The following is an 18,733-nucleotide window of genomic DNA, read 5'->3' on the forward strand; positions in this document are numbered from 1 at the left end:
AGCTTAACCTATTTCTATTAATCTGTCAGTTGTCACATGGCTGTGGTTTACCAGTACTCTCACATCTTGTCTCTCCTGGCAGTGCAGACTTCTCCCTAGACTCTGCTTTACTCTGTTCTGTCTCTCTCCTTGGATTTCCTGCCTGCCTCTAAGCTGCCTTGCCATCGGCCCAAACAGTTTATTTATTAACCAATGGGAACAACATATATTCACAGCATACAGAAAGACATTCCCCAACACTTTTTAATTCATCAGAGCTTCCCATAAACATTGGCTAATTAGAGAGTTATATCTCCACCTGCTCATTACACATCTGAAGCCATTTTTAGAAAACAATGAGAGCAGAATGGTCATCCCTTGCTAGTAGGATGTGAGCCCTTAGAGCCCACTTCCTTATGATTAAATTGGTGCCTTCCCATGTCCATGCAATGATTCTTTCCCATTTCCATACAGTGGTTCTTTTCCATGTCCATACAATGGTTATCAATATCTGGTTACATTTCACTGGCCTCCATTTTTTGTTATATTTAATCTAATAACTTTATAATGCTTAGAAGATAAGAGAAAGTTAATACAATGAGAAAACTAATCTGTAAATAGTATTTTTTCTTTTCATTCATTATTGTCAATATACTCTCATTGTTTTAACAATGGCCCCCAAAATAACCATATTCTACATATAAAATAACATTTTTATGAGATGAAATTATGATATACTTTTTCCAATATAATTCCAATCAAGGCACACCCCATTGGAGTGAGGGAAGTAGTAACACTATAATTTTCCTTTAATGAGAGAATTGGTACTATGAGTTCTTCCACAGTAAACAATTTTACTCAGGTAACTTTATCTTGTTCTTACCACTTTTAGAATTATTTTATATCAAACATTGAAAATGATTTTAAGTAAATTTGTTATTTTCGGAGTATGTTGTAGTTAAGGTTTCTACTGCTGCTGTGAAGAGACACCATGACTATGACAACTCTTATAAGGAAAACATTTAATTGAGGTGGTGACTTACAGTTTCAGAGGTTTAGTCCATTATTATCATGGTGGGGAGCATGGCAGCATGAGGCAGATATGACACTAGAGTAGCAGCTGAGAGTCCTACATCTTGCAGGCAACAGGAAGTCAACCAAGACACTGAGCAGTATCCTGAGCATAGGAAACCTCAAAGTCCATTCCCACAGTGACACATTTCCTCCAACAAGGCCATGCCCACCCCAGCAAAGCCATACCTCCTAATAGTGACCATTCCCTCTGAGGATATGGGTACCAATTACATTAAAACTACCACAGAGTATAAGTTTGGAATAAATTGCATATGGCACTAATAGTCTTAATCTAGCCTATTCCAATATAAATACCCAGGAGCTTGTATAACCTGGCTTTTCATCATTTTTTTTAAAGAAAACTCAAATTCTACATGAAAATAATTTCTTAAAAATAGTCCTTGAATCTTTCTAACCTGAGAATGATGTTTGATTATTATCATTTCCCTAAACCACCTTTATCACATGGCATCAAAGCTCCTATTTGACTCCCATAACTATCTCTTGTCTCTCTTAGGAAGATTTTTGTTGAGCAGCCCCTTCCAGAGTATATTTTATGTAAAAAAAAAAAGTTGCATGCCATCCTGGGGATGTAGGCCAATGCACACACTTCTACATTCATTTATGAGAGATTGTTCTAATATTCATGAAATATGTTTATGAATACAAATTAACAAATGTACTCTAAGAAAAAAAATTAAGTGATGATTAAAAAGATAAATAAAAAGCTTCATGGAAGATTTAAATTTTCACTTCTTTCTCTCTTTCTTTTTCCTTTCTTCCTTCCTTTCTTTCTCTCTTTCTCTCTCTCTCTTTCATTCTTCCTTCCTTCCTTCCTTCCTTCCTTTCTTTCTTTCTTTCTTTCTCTCTTTCCTTCTTTCTTTCTTCTTAAGCAACAAGAAGGGAAGGAAAACTATTGCAGACAAAAGGAACAACATTTCTAGATGCTCAGATATTAACATCACTAATGTAACAAGAAAAGATCACAATAGGGATTTCATAGCCAAAGACAACTGCTTTCAGATTTTACCCTGAGTCAGGATACCTTGGAAGCTTTGAGACAGAGGCATGATATAGTTATATTTGTTTTGAAAATGTTGATTTTTATATAATGAAAATAATTGACCCAATAATAGGTCAAGAAGTAGCAATTCAACTGGTATTTCTCGGAGTTTGACAGAGAAGATAGCATCAGATGTTAGAGCATATCAGGAGAGTGAATATGTGGCTCTGAAAGCCACATTGCAGACAAAATTTAAAAAGCAAGAGATGCTAAATTGAACATAAGAAAAGAAGAGAAGACTTTAATGAAGAAGTCGCAGCTCTGGAACCCAGCCAGAATTTTAATTCTTAGTTGTCTATTATGTCTAAATTTTCACTTCTGTAATATAAAAAAGTCATATTGTATACACACTTAAAAGATACATATAACTTGTATACACACACAATCACACACAGAGTTGTTTTTTGTTTTTTGTTTTTTTTATTCTGTGATTTAAAATCAGGCTGTACATATTAAGTAAAGCAATTTTATAATACAACATGTTAGGTCCAGTTATAATCTAACACAAATATCTGTTTTAATTTAATGCCATGCTATATTGTTTTATCAATAGTGAAGGGAATGAAATAATTTTGTCTGCATCTAGCAAACAAGTCAGTAAGTGAAATACTGAATATGCATCCAATGGTCCTAAATAAGGATGTGTGAAATAGCACATCTACCTCATCTAATCCCAGATGCTGATGATATAGCGACATCTACAATATTACTTCTTGTCAGGTAAGAAGGAAAAGATATAAGAACATTCATTTCCATATTTATTACAAAGTAATAACTTAGGGGTAGTTACATCTCCTATGAGAACCTCTAGAGAGCTATTGAACTTTAAAAATTAGCTGCCTGCTATAATAAATATCCAATTTCAATGTAAATGACTCCTTCACAGTCTATCATTTTGCAAATTTAGAGAGTCCTAAAGTCCTGGAACAAGAAATGTGTTAACAGCCCATGTAAAGGGATCAGCACCTAATGAAGAGGTAGTACATTCACGTGACCTAGGCTCCAATCACTAACAGTGAGCTGGTAAGACTGAGATCACTCACTGCAAAAATGTGCCAATGCTGAAGTTTAACTTGGAGGTTGGGATTTAACAGTGAGAGAAAAATTAAACATAGGGTGATGGGGGCATGGTTCAGAGAAGTGTTCTACATACAAGCATAATTAGCTAAGTTTGGTTCCCCAACACCACGTAAAAGGTGGGAAACACTGTACATGCCAGTAACTTCAAGACTGGGTATGGTAGTGGCAAATACCTAGAGCTCACTGGCCACCCTATCTAGTGAAATAGATAAGCTCTGAGTTCAAAGAGATAACCTGTCTCAAATAACAAGGTAGGCAATGATAAAGGAAGACATTTGACGTCTACTTCTGGCCTCTACAGGCATGTGCACGCAAGTACATGTGCACTCACATTCATAGGTACATACATTTGGACATGAATGTTCACACACAAAAGAAGAACATTAAAAAAATAATATTTAGCTCGGGAATTTATTAGTAATACTAAAATATACATGAAGACAAAGAAACTAAAAGCTAAAAACATTCTCAAAGTGAGATAGAAATTCTTTCATCTCAGCTTTTGAATGTGAATCTGTGTATTTCATCAATTTATATTTAATTTCAATCCATCCTACAGTATTAATTTTATAAAATTAGGTACACTAAAATATAGGCTATTAAGTTGTTTCAGTGTTTAGTCACAGTTGCTTAGTGTCTGTGGGAGTGATGTATGAATAAATAGCTTCTAAAAGAAAAGGATATTTATATCCAATCATATGTTCACACATTTAAAAAATACCTAATCTTAAGGAAAATTTTATACACATACAGAACATGTTGAACAAACTTCTAGGAAATATGGCTAACTGAGTGGATGGAAACAAGCATGCTGTCAAACACAAGCAAGCATGACTTTTACAATATTCAATTTTCATAACTAAACTCCAAAGGAAGAATGTGATAACCCTCCATAATGAAGAGATAACTCAAAAACTAGAGTGGTAAGTACCCTCCCTTGTCTAGTCTTAAGAAGATACAAGAGATAAAAGGAAGCACAGGGGAGATTAGGGTCCACCATAGCAAAGAAAAATTGCTTCATTGGCTTGTGTGGAGAAGAAAGAAATTGGGGAAAGCAGCATGGGGTTGGCCAGTGGATGGGTAACCCAGGAACACAAAGCAGTATCTATACTGTCTTGTGCAGAATTATGATGCATATTTACGGTGCTTGTTTGTCACACCTATCTAAACTGATGAATGAGAAATTAACTCCCACTGTCTTTCCTGCTTTCGCCATTTCCTAAACACCACTGTGTTTATATGTTTTATGTATAAAGCAATCCTAACAAATCAGTAGAGATAGGATATAGATATTACACCTGAAACCTTTACAGTTGTGAAAATTTATGCAAGTATGTGTGCCTTAAAAAAGAATAAGTACTGGAGAGGAGGCTCAGCAGTTAGGTAAAAGCAATGGTTGTTCTTGCAGAGGACCTAGGTTCAGTTTCCAGCACCCACGTGGTAGCTCACTATCATCCATAATTCTAGTTCAAAGAATGCCTTCCTCTGATGAGGCATGCAAATAGTAGACATACATACATTCAGCTAAAATACTTATACACATAAAGTGAAATAAATAAGTCTTTAAAATGGTAAGTAACATAATAAAATTGATGTATTTTTAATGGTAACATTTGTTGAGATTAGGGCTGCATTATACTACCATAAATAGATGGGGACTGTAAGATATTTAATACTGACCATTAGTTAAAATAAATAAATAAAATATGTTAAAGATTTTTAAAGATTAACATGGTCATTTAACTTGCTCAGTGGCAGAAGTTAAACCCTGCATACCTTTGTGGGCCTCATAATTCTTAGCTTATGATATTAACTCTATATTTCACTTTCATTAATTGATTTTGTTTTGCCATACATAGCTAAGTAAGAAAAAGATAAAAATAATTCATGTATGAGACATAATCTATGAAAAAAATTTAACTTCATGATTTGAAAATACAGATATACTTGTGGTGCTGAACATATTTGTAGGTAGCAAAGAAGTAATGTTTATATAGCAATGAGTTTCAGATAGTTTCTAGTCCCTAAGAAAAGCCAATGTGACTGGAAAAAAGGCTCAACAGTCAAGAATGCTTAATGCTTTTCCAGAGGGCATCAGCTCCCTTCCCAGTACCCACACCAGAGCCTGAGCTCCCTTCCCAGTACCCACACCAGAGGTCTCCCTCTAACACCAACTCAAGGAGTCTGACATCCTCTTCTGGTCACTGAATGCATTATAAACATGTGGTATACATACGCATGGGCACACATATACACATAGATAAAACAATTAAGAAAAATAACCAGTTAATGAAATTTTCATACTTGATACGTTATATATTGCTTTCAAAACAACCCAAGTAAGAAATTTCAGTGTGAAACAGGGATATCAATGCTAATTTTATCTGAGAATCCATAGGGTGCCTATAGACCAGGTTTCTATCACATATGACATCATTCATAAGCCACTAACTCAAAAGCAATAAGTGATTGAAATATAGTAGAAACATGAGTAATGAGCCTGATGCATTTGTGGAAAAGTAGCCATGTCAAGCAAACTTAATTACTTTCTCTATTGAATTACATAATTCAGTGTAAGCAAATATAGTAGAAGCAATAGATCTGTATTTTATAAAGTGGATATAGTGACTAAGAATTTTTATTTGAAAAACAGATTTAATTGTCTTACATGAGGTAGCATTTCTTATGGAAGGTGGAATCACCAGTTGAATCTGTTGATACCATGGGTAAGGTCTACAAATTAGCAATCAAACTGACACACAAATTTCTTCTGTTATGAACTGCCAGTGACTAATGATGGACAGAGCTCTGATTCTGCAGAAGGAACCAAGCAATCAGCCAAGTGGATGCATGTCGCACAAAGGAGTAAAATTAAGCTAGCTCTTTGCAAACTAGAATCTTTTTTCACTGATTACTTCTGTCTTATTAATTTGGAATTAGGGTGGTTCTTTATCTCCAAGAATATGTTTGAAGATCCCAGGAAGTTAGCAAGAACAGAACAAAGAGCACTAACTTCTTCGATCTGCACTAAATATATAGACAGTGCAGAGGTGCCTCCTTTGGGGTGACATGTAATTAGCACAATTTTCAATTTTCTAATTCATAATTTTCCATACAGATCTATCCTTTCAGACATCATAAACTTCAGTTGAGGTCTCCAGTTCCTTTCTTTAGGTGGAGCACATTCTCTTGTTTACTGGGGAAAAAAAAGATATTAGTAGCTTCTCTTTGGCATATCAAAATCAATGATATTACTTTGAGGCTGTTGTTGAATAAAATAAAACAAGGAGTGCAATATTCAGACAATTGATCTAATAACCGAGTTGATCACTACGTGATATAGTACATTATAGAATGATATAGTATGGCACACCAGGTAAAGGAACTATTCACCTTCTTAGTGAGAAAAAAAATGGATGCAGTAGATTTTATCACACTTCTCATAATAGCATTCAATGTAATTCTTATGAGTTGTTTCTTGCTGGAATATATTATGTAATAATTTTAGAATATGACAGACTCCATGTTACTGAAACCATGAAAAGCAAATTTTCAGAAGAAGAATTCCTTCAGTATCAGGCATGTTTCCTTCCTGTTGAGCAGGTCTTAAGTCACATTAGGGAGCTGGTAGTTACCACCAAGGTTTGTAGGCCACTACTCAGCCCTTATTATTATGTCAGTAACCCTTGTGGTTCAAAACTGTCGTAACTGAATAGAAGTGTTGGTTGCTTGCTGTGGAATAATCTTCTTGTGCACTGTGAAAGTTTGTCACTTGAATCGGTTTAATAAAATGCTGATTGGACAGTACCCAGGCAGGAAGTATAGGTGGGACAACCAAACTAAGAATTCTGGGAAAAGGAAGGGCAGTCAGGAGTTGCCAGCCAGATGCAGAGGAAGCAAGATGAGATTGTTGTACTAAGAAAAGGTACCAAGCCATGTGGCTCAACATAGATAAGAATTATAGATTAATTTAAGTGTAAGAGCTAGTTGGTAATAAGCCTGAGCTACCAGCCAAACTTTTATAATTAATGTAATCCTTTGTGTGGTCATTTGGAAAGCAGCTGCTGGGTATTTTGGAGCTGTGGGCAGACAGAAACTTCTGTTTACAGCTGCTTTCCTCCTTTGGAAATTTACACAACATTTTCCAATATCCTGAAAGGTATCCCTAAAAGAGGAGGCTTTCTGGTCAGTTCCAGTGCAGGGACCTTTGGGCCCTGTGTCTGATGTGCATGGTGTCTTCAATGATAGGGGTTTAACCTTCCACCTCTTGGGGAGAACCATAGGCAATAGCAAAAATCTATAATGTTTTAGAAGCTCTTAGACAACCCTAACAACCAACTCAAAAGAAGACTTCTCCTGACTGGTTTCAGGGTTTTTGTTAGATAGTCTATGGCTCTTGCAGGGTGCATTGAAAGCCCCAAGGGGAAAATCTCATTTAAACTATGTAAGAATATTTATACACTAACTTAAAATATTATAGGTATTTTTAGGTACATAGTTAACAGTATGATTCCTTATGACATTTTTGGACATCCTTACTCTTATGGTAATGGAAACCTCACCAAATACCTAGGGCTAAGAAAGTCATGGAACTTAGAGAAGAACCTAAAACCATCAATTTACTAAATCAGCATGACCTCTAACTACATTGTAAATATCTGTTTTTATGCCCACAGATACATTTATTTCTCATCTCTATTTAAGAAAATTTCCCTTTGTAACAGAAGGGGTAAAAGACAACCAATCAAAATGTAGGGTTGTCGATCCTAGTCCCAATAGATATATCTATGAATCAACTACTAGACCTAAGGCTTGGGGATCATTTTGGAAGAGCAGTTAAAAAGACTGTAAGAACCAGAGGATTGGGAAGTTAGTTGTGAGACTTTGTCTGCTAGGAATGTCAAGACCACACCCACAAAAATCTCACCAACATGACTCCCTAAACATGAACTGAATCAGGATGACACCAATAGACAGGCTAACATGGACTAGGGAGAGTTCATAAAGCTTCAACCCTACACACACACAAAAAAAAAAAAACCAAAAAAACTGTAAGCAATAAAAGAATGTTGAAACTGGGACAAACAGCCTTCCTCAGGGAAGAACAAATCTATCAGATATCCAATACCATATGGTCAGCCCAGAAATCTTATATATACAAGTAACATTATATAGAATGAGAAGGTTTGAGGTGGGTAAGGCCAAAAGCACTGGGCCATGCCTTAAGCAAACAAAGAGCTGTGACATGTACTGAGAGCACTCTGGCCAGGGGAAACCTGACTCAAAAGATGATGACATATAGCCCAGAGCCAACCAGGGAATGTCATGGCAGCTGGAAGCAGAACCCACAAAAAAAGTACACACATAAATACCTCATCCTTTTGTTTAATAAATGAGATTGCTTGCATTTTCTCAGAATCTGTGCCATTGACTTTATGTCTGCCTACCCCACGCCCCCGGGACCAGAGACAGTGAGACCCCAGCTGCAGAGACAGTGACAAAGGTTGTATTTATGCATTTAGGAACACACACACACACACACACACACACACACACACACACACACACGCAAACACTCAGAATTATTAAATGAGAATGGCAAAGACAACACCAAATCAGTGTTTTAAACACTGCTCCTTTTTTTTACAGTAATCAACAACACAAAAGTCAGATTACATTAACATAGAACTCAAAGTATTTAAGAATAAACTAAATAAAAGGTTGAAAATAATTATACATGAAACTACAAAACATTACTCAATGAAATTAAAGAAAATATTTTAGAATGGAAAGGTACCCTGAATCTGTGAATGTGAATGATAAAAATACTCTAACATACAAAGTATATCCATACTTAAGCCAGAATCAGCACTTTTGTGAGCACTTAGCAACTACTTGTCAGGTTAATTAAAACCCGGCAAAATGCAGTAAGCACAATCATACAATGTTTTTTTCTAAGAACATCCATTTTTAAATCTTACAAATATTTTCATAGAACTGTCATTTTCTGTCTAGTTTATCTAAGAACCTACAATGCAGAGAACATCACCCAGTGCCACTGGGCTGCCAACTTTGGTTCAGTTCTAAGCAGGAGACTGCGACTGGTAGTTATTCAGAAACACTGAAGACTGCTTGGTGGTTAGCACTGTGACAGTTCACCACAAATGTCCAACACAAGAGGCTGCTGGAATACAGAGAAAGTAAATGAAAACTCCATTACTGCTTCTGTCCCAGCTATAATACTGCTGTGCAAAAATACAAGAGCTGGACCAAAAGATGAGGTGGCCTAGTGAGTAAAGTTACTAGCCATCAACCTGATGGCCTACATTTATTCCCCAGAACACACCATGGGGAGGAAGAAAACAAATTCCCTAGAAACATAGTTCTCTGATCTTTATATAAGTACCATGGCATGTGTGCTCACACATACACACAAATATACACACAGGCGATCAATTAAAAATATAAATAACCAAACAAAAATGCAAAATCTCTTGTAGGAGTGGCAAAAAAGGTGATTTGTCGTGGAAAAAAATGAATCAGTTATCAAATTTACTAGATTACTGGTACCTAAAAAGGAACTTATTTGGTTAATTTTAAACTTGAAGGCATGTAGATCACATGCCTTTAACTCCAGCACAGTAAAATAAAAAACATGTAGACCACAGGTTCAAAGCTAGCCTATGTTATATAGTAAGACACAACCTGCTATGAAACTATCCTTTTCTATACTATGAATATGTATTACTCTCATTGGTTAATAAAAAGCTGACAGGCTGGTAGCTGGGCAGGAAGTTAAGCAGGAAAGCCAAACTGAGGATAATGGGAAGAAGGAGAACAGAGTCAAAAGTCACCAGCCAGACACAGAGGAAGCAAGATTAAAATGTGGTACTGAGAAAAGGTAACAAGCTATGTGGCTAAACATAGATAAGAATTGTGAGTTAATTTAGACGTAAGAGCTAGTTAGTAATAAGCCTAAGCTACCAGCCAATTATTTATAATTTATATTAAGCCTCCAAGTCAATTATTTGAGAAGTGGCTCCTGGGTATTTGGGAGTTGCTGATGGGACAAAAAACTTCTACCTATACCTACCTGAGTATAAATAGATAATTAGAAAAAAATCTAAGTGTCTGTTTTGCAGGATTTAAATTTTCTTTTCCTCGGCTTAAAAGCCAAGTCCCCCTTTTCTCTGAATCAGTAATGATATCTCTCTTGTATGTTTTAAAATACACTATTCTCCCACAACATACAGCCAATTTAAGCAGAGTATTCAAGTATGTCAATGTTCCATCCTTCAAACAAGTCTGGTATTTCTAATTTTAATATAAAACTTGTTTAGTGTTTAAGTGAGCTGTAATGGTCCTCTCAAATACCTTGATGAAAACCAAAATTCAAGCTAGGTGGTGGTGGCGCACACCTTTTATCCCAGCACTCCAGAGGGAAGGCAGAGGCAGACAGATCTTTGTGAGTTCCAGGGCAGCCTGGTCTACAAAGTGAGCTCCAGGGCAGGCAGAGCTATACAGAGAAACTCTGTCTCAAAAAAACAAAACAAAACAACTAAAATCCAAACCTGTAGAGACATGTTAGGACCCTGGCAAGTGAGTGGTTTGTTTGTATGTGTCAGACTGTAGCGCTTACAAAGCTAACAAACTGGAACTACTGACTTGGGTGACTCCATTCAGATTACTAGTCATAAAGTTGCAAGACTGAGAAAGAACCTTGAGAAGTCATTCAAGTGTCCATTCTCAGCATATAATTAAACTGTCCCCAACAAATGTACATCGATCCTAATTTCAAAACCATGCCATACAGGAAGTTCACGTAAATTAATCACAAACACAGCTCCAGAAAAAATGGAGCATTCAAGATGACACTCTTGATTTAACCAATCAAATCAATATTGATCCCACTGGCACCTCTCTGGCTCCAACTCCTTCTTTTTGCAAACAGGAGTATCTTAAGGACTCAGAGTTATCACCTGCTTGGAGGGACAGAAAACTGTCTCCTCACAGTTTTTTCCCTATCCAAACCCACTGAGGACCCAGGCAAACACAGTGGTATAGGAGGCAAGTGAGTAGTAAGTAAACAAAAGCCCTAATGCCAGATGATACCATAAAAGAAAAATCTGTAAAGGCTGCCACATGTGGACGTAAACAGATGCATTCTGCTGCATGAGAACAAACACTGATAAAGATTTTCCCTACTGTAAGTTTATAATGGTCTTTCCCTGTGGCCTTCTCCTGCTGCACACATCACTCATTAGATTATGAAAACCATTAGTGTCAAGGAGCAGAACAAAATGAATTCACTAAGGGGCTGCTATTAGCATATCAAGCAGCTATTTCTCACTAAATATTCTTGACAGCTCTCATTACAGTTGATGGATGAGCTTTATATGTAGTAGTAGTTTTCGAGGAAAATAAAATCCTTAAGCACAGTATCTTGTGTGGCTGAGGAAATGGCTATCATTGTTCAGTAGTTTGTATTTGTTTTTAATGGGAATATCTTATAAAATTCACAGGTAAGTTAAATGCTGGAGTCACAATTCTGCTAGAACCTGCAAGTATAATTTATGATCTAAATATTCTAAGAGCTTTTAGTTAAGATATGTTAGGCCTGGTTTTGCAAAACAAAACAAAAAAAGTCTACATACTCAAGACATCATGAATTAAGAAAAGCAGCTAGAAGTTAGAAGTTTTGGATCATATCAGTATAAGAGGAACACCAAACAAACATGGAAAATAAAAGACAAAAATATGATATGAGTTTAAATTATGTATCATAAGCCCTAAGAGATACCAAAAGAGAAAGAAAATAATAATAATTATAAAAGAAGTGTGTATGTTCAAAGAATATAACCATGTCTACAGAATTGTTTTGTTGCTCTTTACATTTTATACTTTTTAACTGAATTAATACTACCATTTAAAAAGTAAAGGAAGTTTAGGGAGATGCTGGTGGATAAATTGTTGTGCACACATTAGGCACTGGGTTCAGATGCCAAGAACACACGGGAAAGGCTAGTAGGTGCATTACAATTAATTTCTCCTTTTGTGTTAAATTTCTTATCTCCATCCATAAAAATATAATTTGTTTATTTTCCTTGAAAAATTGCCAGGAGTCAACCATTTCATTAGAGTATCCAAACTTTATAAATTATTCCCCACATTTATTGTCATTTTCATTTCTACCCACATCACTCAGAAATTTAGTGACTTCAATTTTTTTCCTATTACGAATCATACCATGAAATGCTATACAATAAAAGTAATGTCTGTCACCTAACATCCAATCATTTAGGAATAACTTTATTGTGTTTGGTTCTACCCTAGGTCTCTGAGCCATTCAGCTTCTGGATTCTGGCCATCCAAGGACGTGTTGAGCATGCTCTATCTCTCATGGCATGGACCTCAAGTTAGACTAATCATTGATTGGCCACTCCCACATGCTCTGAGTCAACTTCGTCCCAGAGTATCGTGCAGGCAGGACAGGCTGTGGGTCATAGATTTTGTGGTTAGGTTGGAGACACACTTCATATATTCAGGAACATACAGGAAGAGGAACTGAGGCCAGGAAACCTCCAAGTGTAGCATTCTTCAGATTCTGTTTTCCTTTGCTCTACTTGTGATAACACTTTTGTAATTTGGGGGAGTTCTTTGTGTATTCCACCATTCTTAGTTTCCAGTGCTTGGATTTCTCTTGTAAATACATCACCAGGAATATCTATAATTTTAGTGAATATATATATATATATATATATATATATATATATATATATGTATGTATGTATATATGTATATGTGTATATACAGTTCATCTCCTAGTTCTAATAGGCAACCAGAATCTGTATCTTCCCCAAGAATTTTTGTTTTGTTTTGTTTTCAATTCTGCCTTTCCATCATCAACTTTGTCTAGTTGTGCTGGGATAACTGGAGTGCTAGACTCCGGCAACCTTGTATTGCTGGTCCCCAGCCAGTTAGACTTGTTGATCAAGGAAGTCGTGTTATGTGAACAATAACCTGAAACAGTTATGCCCCAATCTGACATTTGTAGAACTGCTTTTTATTCTGCATGTGATTTTCTTCTCAGTTTCTTTCTCTTTTTTTTTTCTGAAACTTTCCCTCAAAATGAAATCATTATTCATTCATCAAGTGCAAAATGATTGACATGTGAATGACAGTAGAGGAGTTAGAAACACAATTGAGGTGTTATTCCTGCTTTCAAAAACATGAAGTGTGCACATAAGTTACTATAATGCACAACACAAACCATTATGGGCCATGAGAGAAATCCAGAAGTTCATTCAGGGAGGAGTCAGCTCAAGCAGTGGGAAGCTGGCTCACAGCAGGGTATAAAAACCCAAGTTCTTCTGCTGGATTCAAAAGTTCTGCTCTTCCTGACCTTACAAAGCCACAGCCTTCTTTCTGGGGCTTCATTCTTCTATGCTCTGAACCAGGAATACTACTGGTGTGTCTAGCTGAGGTCACTGAATGAACAAAAAAATTTCGAGTGTCATTAGCATAGTTCACATCTTAAACAAGGTGATGGTGATGCGTTTTGTTTTGTGTTTCAGTTGATAAGTAGTTGTAAGGACAATGTGTGTTAATATAGGATTAGACAAAAGTTCTGGACAACCATTATGCCTTGGTTTTCCTACCAAATATCATGTGAAATTTATTACTTTTTTTTCCAGTATGGACAAAACATAAACATGAAGTTAAAAATCATGTTGCCAGCGGAAGCTGATAGTACAGGCCCAGCATCCCAATTTTTGGGACAGTAGGCAGAAGGAACACAAGCTTAAGTCCTCTGAAGCACAGAGTGAATTCAGGGCCAGCCCTGGTGCATGAGGAGAATTAGAATTCTCCCCTTTCTTGTTTTTGTTTCTTTTTAAACACTTATAAAAAAAAAATACTGCAAATTTTTACAACTGTTCTCTTTCCTGATAGTTTTTCATTTCAATTTTATTCATCAATAATATCAGTTGATCCACATAAACCAGGAAAGACTGGGGAAAAATAGGTGAAGATACTAGAGGCCCTTTAGGGGTTATCTTGGCCCTGATAGTTCTAAACATCACCATTTGCCAGGTCCTGAGCATCGCTCACATTGTCACATACACACTCACTCACTTGGTGCAGTTCCGGTGACCATGCTTTGAACATGGACAGGTCTTCTGAGGCTTCATCTATATCTGCTACAACAGTCCACTAGAGTTTAAGGTCCAAAGTCTCCTTGTACTGAGTGAAGGTTGACTCTCTCAACACATCAGTTTGTTGTCATTTCCTTTCCCACAAAGACTTGATGATATTTCTTAAGAGAAAGTGAAAAAAAAAAAAAGCAAAGGTCATAAGAACATGTCCCTGTGGTGTGCTGATCCTATTCAAACAGCGTGAATTCAGTAGAGGTGTTTTATCCGTACTCCAGATCCTTGCCAAAGGAACTCTGCCAAGAAAAGTTGCTTTGAAAATGATATTTTCTGAAAGTCTTAACAAAGAGGAGAAAAAGAGCCAGGAGACAGGAGGATTATAGTGAGTCTGATGCTAGCTGGAGCTGTATAGGAGGGAGATTGTGTCTCAAGAAAGAAGGGGAAGGGATATTTTTGCGATATGTGTTTAAGGTAAGAATATTTATAAATGATATGTGAAATAGTTTTTAACAATCATTTGTAACAATATTTTAGGTTTTCCTTGCTTTAATGAAGTTAAAGACAACTTGATCGACTCTTGCTATCTGAGCAATTTCAAATGTCCTCAGTACTCCTCAACACTTTCAGAAGCACATGCTTCAAAATCCATTGCAATTTTATTGAACAATTTAATGACAAAAAATGAATTAAGGAAAATAAACCAGTGGGAAGATTTTAGCCTAAAACATTATCTCCAAAGCACTAAATCTGCAATATAGCCATGCACGTGTGGTGGCTTGTTCAGCTGTGCACATAGATCTGAGAGCACAGGAGACTGAGAGAGAATGATATACTGCTGGTAGCTATCTATGCACAGATAAGTTAGCTTTTTCTCTGTAAACTGGTCACTTTGGAACTGATGACTGGAACATGTGTTCTATAATTAACATAGTCACTTATGCATAATTTCCTGTGGCTTAGGTAATGATTTAATTCTGTGACTTACAGACACAATAAATCCCTATTATTCTCCCCTGACACAAGTGTCGGCCCAATACTGGCATTGATAATAACTCACGAAATCAGATCATGCTGTCTTGTTTGCAAAGCCAAACCTGGGCACTGACAGGTTGAAACAAATCTAGCACTAGATGTTAAGGACCACTGTCATGAGATTTCTCCACATCATCGTATTAGCCACAGGGAAGTACCCCAATCTGTTCAGAAGTCCCCTCTTACCCTTAAGCTCAAATTTTCTTTCTTCTTTTGGTGTTCCCATCTATATCAATAGATTTTCTCATTATTTCCTATCCCTAGTACAAGTTCAATAATTTGCATAGCTGCTGCTTACAGGAAAGGGGAGAGTATATGTAGCCTCTGTCCTGGCAAACATCAATCAGAATTATGCTACGCTGGCTGAGGAATATAAATAAATGTCTAAGTCCCTATACCTCATTATCCACAAAGCTGCTCTTCTAATTAAAGTCAGTGATATAATATATAAAATATCTGGTACTAAATGTATCATATGCTGAACTAATATCCTTTCTCATTAAACTTCCTTCTAATGACTGACCCCCCTTATAGAATGGTTGGTTAGGCAAACACACACAAACACACACACACACACACACACACACACACACACACACACACACACACAGAGAGAGACATGTATGTCCAATACTGACTGTATATAGATTTCAAAGTTCCTCACTATCCTTACATTGAATTTCTCATCTGTAAATATATTTATTCAAGTCAAAATTGTTATCCTATGTTTCTAACTTAGAAAAAGAGAAAGTTCTACAACATGTGAACAAGGGATCTCTGCCTCATTCTACACCTCATTTTCCAGCTCAAGCAACTGAGTGTCATTAAGATCTCTCCAACCCTCTCACATCCTGCATTCTCACAGTTAAGATGCAATTTCCTACATCACTAAAAATGCTCAGCCAGACCACATCATAACTTTGAGATAAGAAAACACAATTTGTTTGCTCAAGGGAAGTAAGGGGTATACAAAAGCATGTGATGTATTCATGATTTTAAATTTCACATAATTATATATATGTATGTATGTATGTATGTATGTATGTATGTATGTATGTATGACAGAGACACAAACACGTAAATAGTGTGTTTTCTAGTCCTTTCAGAGAATGTGTTGGGCAACCAGAAGGCTCTCAAACTTTTCAAGTTTAGCTGAATCTAGTCAGATCTTCTTTCATCTGAGTCTTTATTTAACAACTTCTCTCAATCCTGGTCCTGTAGGGCAGACTTGTATGTGGCTCATGGGGTATCTATGTATTAGTCCCAATCTCCTCTGGGGTGCCATGATAATCCCTCTTAGTTCCATAGTAACTCTCTCCTGTGAGCCTAAGATACCAGATAACTATCACTTACTGAGTTATTAAAACAAAGGCTTCCCAGCTTCCTCAGGAGCAGAATTGGAAAGAAGCCCATTTGACTGGAAGGCTTACCTGTCTGGCTAAGTCCTCTAATCTATCAATTAAACAGAGTGTTTTATATCACTAGAGCTCAGAAGACTAATTCTTCCGTCTAGCTCCTTAGTCCTGCATGCAGTCCATAGCTCCTGGTTCCTTACTATTAAGTCTATTTGTTGCTGGGTTTCCTGTTACTTCACCGTGAGTAGTTCTATAATTAATGGATCTATTGTTGCCCAGAATCTCTGTGTTGGCACTTAATCATTTTTACTGTGACTTATAAGGATAAGAAAGTTCTAGAAATGTTTTTAAATTGCAACGACTCTACACAATTGCATAGTGTCAGAAGCAGGTTGTGAAGTTTAATAACAGCAGGTGGTACATAGCTTTATAGCAACTAGGAGGCAAAGGCAAATATCTCTGGAATTAACTCATCTGAGGGATGAAAACAAAGAACACTCAGGAACTTCTCCAACACATTTGCACAAATATTATTCAGACCCAATTTTGCCACAGGCGGGATGAAGAAAGAAGGCATACAAATACTGTGTGAAAAACAGCCAGCTCCCCCAAGGAAATTGTTTTGGGGTGGTATGCAGAAGGACTTGGGACATCACTACAAAAGCACAGGAAACAAAATTAAATATTAATAAGCAGTATCCCACCAAACTAGGCAGTTTCTGTGTAATGTGGGAAGAAGGAAGCACACTAAAGAAACAACATGTGGGAAAATGCTTAGAAACAGTACACCCGACACAGGGTTGCTATCCAAAATAGACAAGGAACTCAGACAATTCAATAAGAAGAAAATAAAATCTCAGATTTCAAACTGGGCAAAGAATTAGAAAAGCTACCTCTTTTCTAAAAGGATATGGAATTAAAGAACAGATATGTGAAACACCCAGTATCACTAACACCAGGGTAATTCAAATCCAAATCACCACAAGACAATTTTAACACAGCAGTTATCAAAAGATATAAGAAATGGAGGTGAGATCAAAGTTTGCAGAGCAAACCTTTGCACAGTGTTGGTATACTCCAATGCTCATAGCAGCATTGTTCTTAATAACCAAGATACAGAACCAATCTAAGTGTACTCTAATAGACAAATGCTTTTTAAAACTGAAACAGGGAATAGAATAGTGCTTTCCAGGGCCTGGAGTAAGAATGTCTTCTGAACTTGGGAGCTGTTGCCCAGAAATATAACATTGTATGCTGATAAAAGGAATAAGTTCAAAACCTATATTGTGCAGCCAGCCCTTCTCTGTGGCCATAAAGTATCTTATTCTCGAAAATTCTGATAATGGTTAAAATTTACACACCACAAAATATTAATTTGTAATATAATATCAATTAGCTACATTCCACAAAGTACAGATATATTGAAATACCATGTTATATATATAGTTTCATCAATTAAAATGATAGTTTTAAAATGTCAAAATGCATGACTATTTAATGTTGTATTAGTCTGGGTTCTCTAAAGGAACAGAATAGATAGATGGGTATATGTATATAAGGGGATCTATTAGAATGGCCTACTGGCTGTCGTCCAGATAGTGCAACAATGTCTAACTCACAATAGAAATACCAAGAACTCCTTGGTTGTTCAGTCCACAAGCCTGGATGTCTCAGCAGTCCCAGTCTGGTGCTGGAGTTTTGGAGGATTTCTGGAGAACTGTTAATAACCTATGTTGGAATCCCAGAGAATTTAGTTCTAATATAGACAAAACAAACAAACAAAAACTCTAAGCAACATGATAGATGAATTTGCCCACAAGAGTTTCCATGATGAGAGTAAGGAGTATACTTAGAGGTGAATATACAGACAAATACTTAGACTATTATTAGGGCTTATACTGGCTTATTAAAGTGGTGATTGTATATGATAATCCAAGATCCATGACTGCACTAGTTCTAGGTTATTGGTTAGGTATCCAGTATCAGGCATGATTTCCTTT

This window comes from Onychomys torridus, chromosome 23, assembly GCF_903995425.1.
Source record: "Onychomys torridus chromosome 23, mOncTor1.1, whole genome shotgun sequence".
Taxonomy (NCBI): domain Eukaryota; kingdom Metazoa; phylum Chordata; class Mammalia; order Rodentia; family Cricetidae; genus Onychomys; species Onychomys torridus.